The sequence below is a fragment of the Polypterus senegalus genome, chromosome 12 (assembly GCF_016835505.1).
Source record: "Polypterus senegalus isolate Bchr_013 chromosome 12, ASM1683550v1, whole genome shotgun sequence".
NCBI lineage: Eukaryota > Metazoa > Chordata > Cladistia > Polypteriformes > Polypteridae > Polypterus > Polypterus senegalus.
The window spans coordinates 104,449,859-104,457,240 of NC_053165.1; the positions used below are offsets into that span (position 1 = coordinate 104,449,859).

Here is a 7,382-nt window from a genome sequence, read left to right on the forward strand (position 1 = left end):
ATGGCGCTCCATATGGAAGAGTGGAAGGGCTCCAACTGGATGGTTTTCTCTCAAAAGTGAGTGGGGTTTAATGCAGTAAAAGAAGCAATGAGGGTCCCTTTTGATTATTTTCGCACAAAAGCAGGAATCTATCTAGCATGTCAGAGAAAGAAAATTATTATTATTATTAGGTGTCATTGACTTTGGGTTCCAATGACCTGACGAATTAAAGATCTAAAAGGAAGTCGATTTTGTGCTAGTCTAGCAAGGTCTTCCAGCATCATCCTCATGGTTGTCATCACCGTGTCCAGGTATCTGGTTGCAGGTTGCCCCCTTTGCCTGGTTGTTTCGGTCTTCCCAAACATGATGTCCTTGTAAAGTGATCGAAGTGATGAAAATAAGACAGTCGTAACTTCATCATTTGCACTTCAAGCATTCTGATCTCTTCCAAAATTGATTTGTTAGTTCTTCTGGTGGTCCACAGCACACACATAATCCTTCTCCAGCACCAAAGTTCAAATGAGTCAATCCTCTTTCTGTCTTGTTTCTTTAGTGTTCAGCTTTCCCACTGAGACAATAAGCACATGGACACGTCTGAGCTTCTTTAGGAAAGTTAGGAGGTGCTAAATTGCTATCATCACCATAATCCTTGTGCTTGTCAAAAACAAGTGCGATGCTGTTGAACCCCTGAAGATGTGAGTATTATACTCTGCTCTGAATATGCAAGATTCAGAATTCACAATTGTTAAACTTCCATTCTACAAAGTAGTTTAATTAAGTGAGCCATCAAAAGGTGCTTTAATAAAGCACAGAATAGTTAAAATAGCTAATTAGTTAGAATATATAGTTAAAACATAGATAAAATATTTAAAATATTCTCTTCTTGCATTTTGGCTTGAAAGTTGTCATGATGCTCTGCACCTGCACTTGGTGAGGCGCCCTATGCAAGAACAAAGGAGTTTCCATCCATTATCCAACCCATGATATCCTATCTACAGGGTCACAGTGGTCTGCTGGAGCCAATCCCAACCAACACTGGGCGCAAGGCAGGAAACAAACCCTGAGCAGGGTGCCAGCCCACCGAAAGGCACACACAAACACACACTAGGGACAATTTAGGATTGCCAATGCACCAAACCTGCATGTCTTTGGACTGTGGTAGGAAACCGGAGTACCTGGAGGAAACCCACCCAGACACGGGGAGAACATGCAAACTCCACGCAGGGAGGACCCGGGAAGCGAACCTGGGTCTCCTAACTGTGAGGCAGCAGCGCTACCCACTGTGCCACCATGCCACCACGAAGGAGTTTCCGTCCATCCATCCATTTTCCAACCCGCTGAATCTGAACACAGGGTCACGGGGGTCTGCTGCAGCCAATCACAAAGGAGTTTGTATTATTGAATTGTATTACTGAGATGGGGGTGGCACGGTGGCGCAGTGGTAGCGCTGCTGCCTCGCAGTTAGGAGACCTGGGTTCGCTTCCTGGGTCCTCCCTGCATGGAGTTTGCATGTTCTCCCCGTGTCTGCGTGGGTTTCCTCCCACACTCCAAAGGCATGCTGGTTAGGTGGATTGGCGATTCTAAATTGGCCTTAGTGTGTGCTTGGTGTGTTTGTGTGTGTGTCCTGCGGTGGGTTGGCACACTACCCAGGATTGGTTCCTGCCTTGTGCCCTGTGTTGGCTGGGATTGGCTCCAGCAGACCCCCGTGACCCTATGTTCGGATTCAGCGGGTTAGACAATGGATGGATTACTGAGATGGCAATGAAAGATCAGCAATCCTGGTATGTGAAGAGGATTATTTGTATTTTGTTGTCTTTATTGTATTTACCCCATTTTTGAACACCTATTGCAAACTCAAGTCAGCTGGAAAGGAGTCTTTCTGAGTTGCCCTTGCCAAGATTTCTTCCATTTTGTTTTTCCTACAAGGTTTTTAGGGAGTTTTTTTTTTGTCTTCATACCCGGCCAAGACTGGGGGGAACTGTCAAAAACGGGGCCTGTTAAAAAATAAATTGTTGCTGTTGTTGTTTATATTTAGAACCGGGATCTGGGATCTCCATAATGTTAACCTCTAACACCAACATAACTACTCGTTCCCATACCTGTTTAGCCTTAAATAACTGTTTTTTTTGCTGCTTCTTTGCTAACGTTTGCCATACTTGTCTGTATTTAGCAAGACTTGTGTTTCTATAGCAGTACTCAACTGGTTTCCATGTTTATTTAGAAGTAGGGATTATTTTTTGCATCTGGATAGTATTATGTGTCTGGTTACCACTAAGCTGTGATTTCTGTGTCTCCTTAGCAGTTGTCACAGTTTTTGAATTTTTGCAGCCACCATTACACCCATCATCTGCAAGAAAAAATATGGATTGAAGACTCAAAAGAACTTGTCTTGTTACATGAAAAGAAAGTCAAACCTCAAGCATTATCTTCTAAAGAGTAAAAGCATCAACTGTCTTCTCACTATAGTTATTAAAAATGCCTTTTTTTACTGTTTAGCTCTGTATGAGAAGTGTGTAGTTCTTTTTTATTTTCAATTTTATACTGCCAGCCATGAAACAGGAGAAGGCACAGGCTGAAAGTTGGTGAATGAGGTCTGACCAAGTGGGGCTTTCATAATGGCCTGTTTTCTAAGAAACATGCAATGGACTTAAGCTTTTGGAGCTCTGCCAGTTTATATTGTCAGGGGTGGGTGGGTACAATCACAGGTCTTCTCTTATGGGGTAGTGTTTTTGAAATCACACCCTAACACAGTATATGGGTCAATGTCTCATCTTGGAACTCTAATACATAATCCTTCTACCATGTTCCAAGAAAAGGATGCAATTCTCTGAGAGATTATAGATCTTTAAATCCCACCGCCAACACCCCCTACCCACAGGTTCATCTACAAATTGACCTATCTGACGCACAATGATAATATAAAGACCTGAGAGGTGAAGAGGACAGACTGTTCCATAAATGTAACAGAACTCATAAATCCTCGCTGATTTTAGCAACTTATCTTCAACAGCCAGCTGGCTTAACCGTAAAATGGGACCCAACTGGTGTCTCGGCTCTTTCTGGGGTGTCTGACCGTCTGCTTATTTTACAATATGCTAAACTGCTCTGAATCTGCGACGGCAGCTCAAGGAGAAAAGAGCTCATGTTTTCCTTTCAGCATTAAGATCAATATCTCATTTTAAATTTATAGGAAACCTAATGCCTTTTATAATTTATTTAGCAAACTGCTCTTTCCCAGCAGAACTGGATTTTTCCCCTGGTGTGCAAAATGCATACAAAAATAAATAAATTCAGCTGGTTTTGAACTGCAGCAAGAGAATCTCCATCTTACAGGCTGTAGGAAGCTAATGGAAAAGCTACACTCTGGCATTCACCTGTGTTTGTCAGAAAGGGATTTTTCAAAAATGAAATAAATACTTACTACCTTAACTTACCCTATTATCCCTGTCCTCCCCAATTCGCACTGCTCCTTGTAGCCCTTCGATTGATTGCTGGGTGGCAATCCCCAGGGAAGTGGTCCTCATCACAGGAGCATTTATGGTTGTTCATATTAAAGTAGCCCAGCAATCTACAGAATAAAAAGATTTCCAACCACAAACCAAGGTCATGTCAGGAGACATGGTGACTTTGTATTGGTCCAGTTTACATAATAGTAGATGTGTGCATGATTGAGCTCTGTGCAGAACTGGCACCCCACTTGGAGCTGCTGCAGGTACTAAGGGTGCCACCTCATGAATGGACCGATCAAGAGTTCATTCTTCATGAGTAGGGTGAACACCTCAGTTACCCCTTAGAAAAGCATACATGAAATTGTTACCCCTTCCCAGACTCATCTCACCCCATAGCATAAAGAAGAAGAATGAATCCAAAAGTATACATTAAAAAAAAAAATCAATAAAGCAATGTATGTAATATAATAAAACTGTGTACTATCCCCAACAGAGTTATTCACTGTATATTACAAAGGTCAGCATCCACAACCCAAGGCATACGCTTACTGTAAATAATCAGATGCTTTGCTTTTTAACATATTTTTTTCATTATGATAGATTATCAATTACAAGACTAATAATACTGTGATATCTAACATGGCAGAAAGAGAGGCTGAAGGCAGGAAAAGGTGAGCTGGAATGGGGACATGGCCCTAATAAAGAGAGAAAAACAGACACATTTTGTAAATGTAACCACCATGACAGTACAGGAAGGATTGGCAACACCAGAATGTGTTTGTTTGTGTGTGTGTGTGTGGGAGGGTGTTATCCTCTATTTGTGTCCTGTGCCCCAAAAAGGTAATAGGATAAGGTAACAGAATTAGAAGTCATAAGTGTGATATTATGCTCCATCTCAAGTTCTAGTGTCGTGTCTCTCTCTTAGGTCTTAACAACATTTTAGTGTCTGGAAAGCTACACAGAGTAACATGGGGAAAAGAGTCATCTTCAGTGATGAGTCCTGCTTTAACTGAGACAGAGTGATGAGTGTCATTGGGTATGCAATAGACCTTGAGAAGACCCCACTGTCAAAGAGGCCTGACATTGGGGTTAGAGAGCTGTAACATCTGACAACATATTCTGACTGGTTAACATTGAGAATGGTGTTAACTTTTAGGATGATCAACCCTGTGTGACAGATATCCTGTGAGTTTTAATTAGTTGGAAAATAGAAAATATGGATGGAAGATAGTGAGGGACTGCAACATGTAGTTTGATGGACTGACTCAGAATGAGTTTTTACCAACGTTCTGGAGATGAAATGTAAACAGCAAATAAGCCAAAATCAAAACCAAAAGTCAAACTGATCTGTCATTAAGTTTTAATTGCTAACCAGAATTCTAGGTCCCTAAAATCAGTTCAGGGAACCCACATGCATGAATACAAATTGAAGATCACAACAGTCAGGCCTCCCCCCAGTTTAACACATGGCTTTCTAATACCCATTACAGAAAAAAGTTCTAAGGATGGCCAGGAATTCCAAGACAGATCTGGGGTGTAAAATTGCAGGGACACCCGGGGAACATAGGGGGAGTTCTAGGATGATGGGAGTAGGAGTCTCCAAAGTCATTAATGACCTCAGAAGTAGAAGTATATCCTGGTTTTTGCCCATAGACAAAAAGAGAGAAAGAGAAGGTAGAAGGAGTGAGCAAGAGGAGGATAATCAAGTTCATTTTTGGCAAGTTAATAAACCAGCCTCCTTACTTGATAGGGCTTTGAACCTTAATTAGGATGGCACAAAATGTATTAGGTTTATTGTGTTTCCTATTACTTTTGCACCAAAGTCTCCATTGCAGTGTGTGCTTCTGTTATTATTATCATTATTATTTTTTTATGCTAATAAAACCATATCCTTTTTAATGCTTCTCTTTTGTTTTTATTTGGCTTTGGAGTTTGCTTACATCTGCCACACTTGTTATTATTTCCTTCACAGGCATCACTGAAAAGTATTTTCCAAGCATTATTGTCTGCACTGTGAAAACTAAAACGTTATAACTACCATTACTTGGACATTCTGTAACTCGCATTAACCACAAAAAAGGTTTATTTGAACCGGATTGTAATAACATGAAACAAGAAAGTATTCAGACTTTAACTGACTCAATGTCATGTTACTTTCAAGCATGTCATTTTGCTAATTGTGGAAATGCAAACTACTAACTTTTTGGAAGAAGAATTTTGAAAACTTGTTTCAGGCAGAGGTGACTATGTGAGGACCTAATCTAGGTCTTACAAATTCTCAAAGATATTGTTGAAGTAGATCCAGCAGAATTCTTCCTTCTTCAGGATGGGAGCTGCAACATGCTGTATCAGTGCATTCTCCCAATCTCTCTCTCTCCTTCAGGGTGAATCACATATTTCAGGACATCGGTGGAAATTAAGGATAGTGGATTTAAAACTGAAGCCAGGAAGCAATTCTTTAAGTGAAGAGTTGTGGGACTCTGGAACATACTGCTGAGACATGGAGTTGAAGCAGACACCCTTTAAGAAGAATCAAGATGAGATATTGGAGCAGATTAGCTATTAGCTCAGCAAATGAGTTAAATGGACTGAATGTTCTCCTCTCTTTTGTCAAATTCCTTATGTTTATATATATTATATATAGGAGTGTCTATGCATGCGTCTTCTAGAGATCGGCAGTGGTCATGTTCATGCATAGGTTGAAAAGCATGGGTGAAATTCCCAATCTCTGGTGAACACCCACATTGATGGTGAAGGGTGGTAAGATGCCAGCTGGACACAATACTCTGTCAGTGGCTTCTGGGTAAAGCAGCTGTGTCCACTTGACATAGGCTTCTGGTACCTCATGAATTCAGAGGGCTTGCCACAAGATGTCTTAGAACACTCTGTCAAATGCCGTCTCCAGGTATAGGAAGGCCGTGAAGCTGTTTGTTATTTAACCAGTGTCTCTCCATCAGGAGCCAAAGGGCATGTATGGCATCCGTCATGTCCCAGCCGCTGATGAATCCACACTGATTGGTTGAGGTGGCCACTATGTTCTGTAATTTATCCAGCACGCTTTGGAAAATCTTCATGGTATGACAAAGTAAGCAAATCTGGTGGTAGTCTACACAGTCTCCGACATCTTCTTTGCCTTTGCATATTGGAATCGTAATGCTAGTGGACCAGGCTTGGGGATCGTGCTTTCAGCCACAATGTGGTTGAAGAGTGTTGCCAGCAGATTGGCACCACTACTGCTGCATAAATTCCAGACTTCCATCGGTATATCGTCTGGTCCCGTGGCTTTCCCGTTCTTCATCTTCCTGACTGCCTGTTTAACTTCTTTGGAGGTTATCTGGGGAACTGGGCCTTTAATGGGGTCAGCTTCTGAGATTGATGGATGCAGGAACTCTTCATTGGAGATCTTTGAGAAGTAGACGTTCCAGCGCTGTATGATATCGATTGGGTCCCATATGGGTTCTCTGGTCTTCCACCTTGATATTCTTAACTTGTCTGATACCTTGGATTGATTGGTGATACAGTATGTGTTGGAAAGGCGAAATAGTTTGCTGGCACTTCCGGGTTCAGCCAGCTGGGTATACAGTTCTTTGTCATGTTTGGCCTTCTCTTTGACCACGACCTGCTTTCCTGCTGATTTGAGCATTTTATGTTGTTGTCGATCAGCATTGGATTGTGATTCCTGCCATTTCTTAAGGGCCATTTTCTTTGATTGCCACTTGTACTTCTAACCTACCTAACAAGCTTTGTTTTCTCCATGTTCCTGGTGGCCACTTTTTGGATATGATCAACAATTTCTGACCAAAGACCTACTATGGTTTGGTTGCGCTCTACCTTGAGGGTTCCAAGTGTGTCAGTGAATTGATCTTTTGATTCCGATAAGTTTCCACCACTTGATGCGTTCTGCTCCAGTCTTTCGGATTCTTATGTGGTCCATCAACGATGTTGTCTGACGGG

The 7,382-nt window shown here is 41.6% G+C and overlaps 1 pseudogene; it reads right to left on the bottom strand.

Annotated features, from left to right (window-relative positions):
- Nucleotides 1–6,093: 6,093 nt before the first annotated feature.
- On the bottom strand, nucleotides 6,094–7,128 carry LOC120540507 (annotated as a pseudogene).
- Nucleotides 7,129–7,382: the final 254 nt, after the last annotated feature.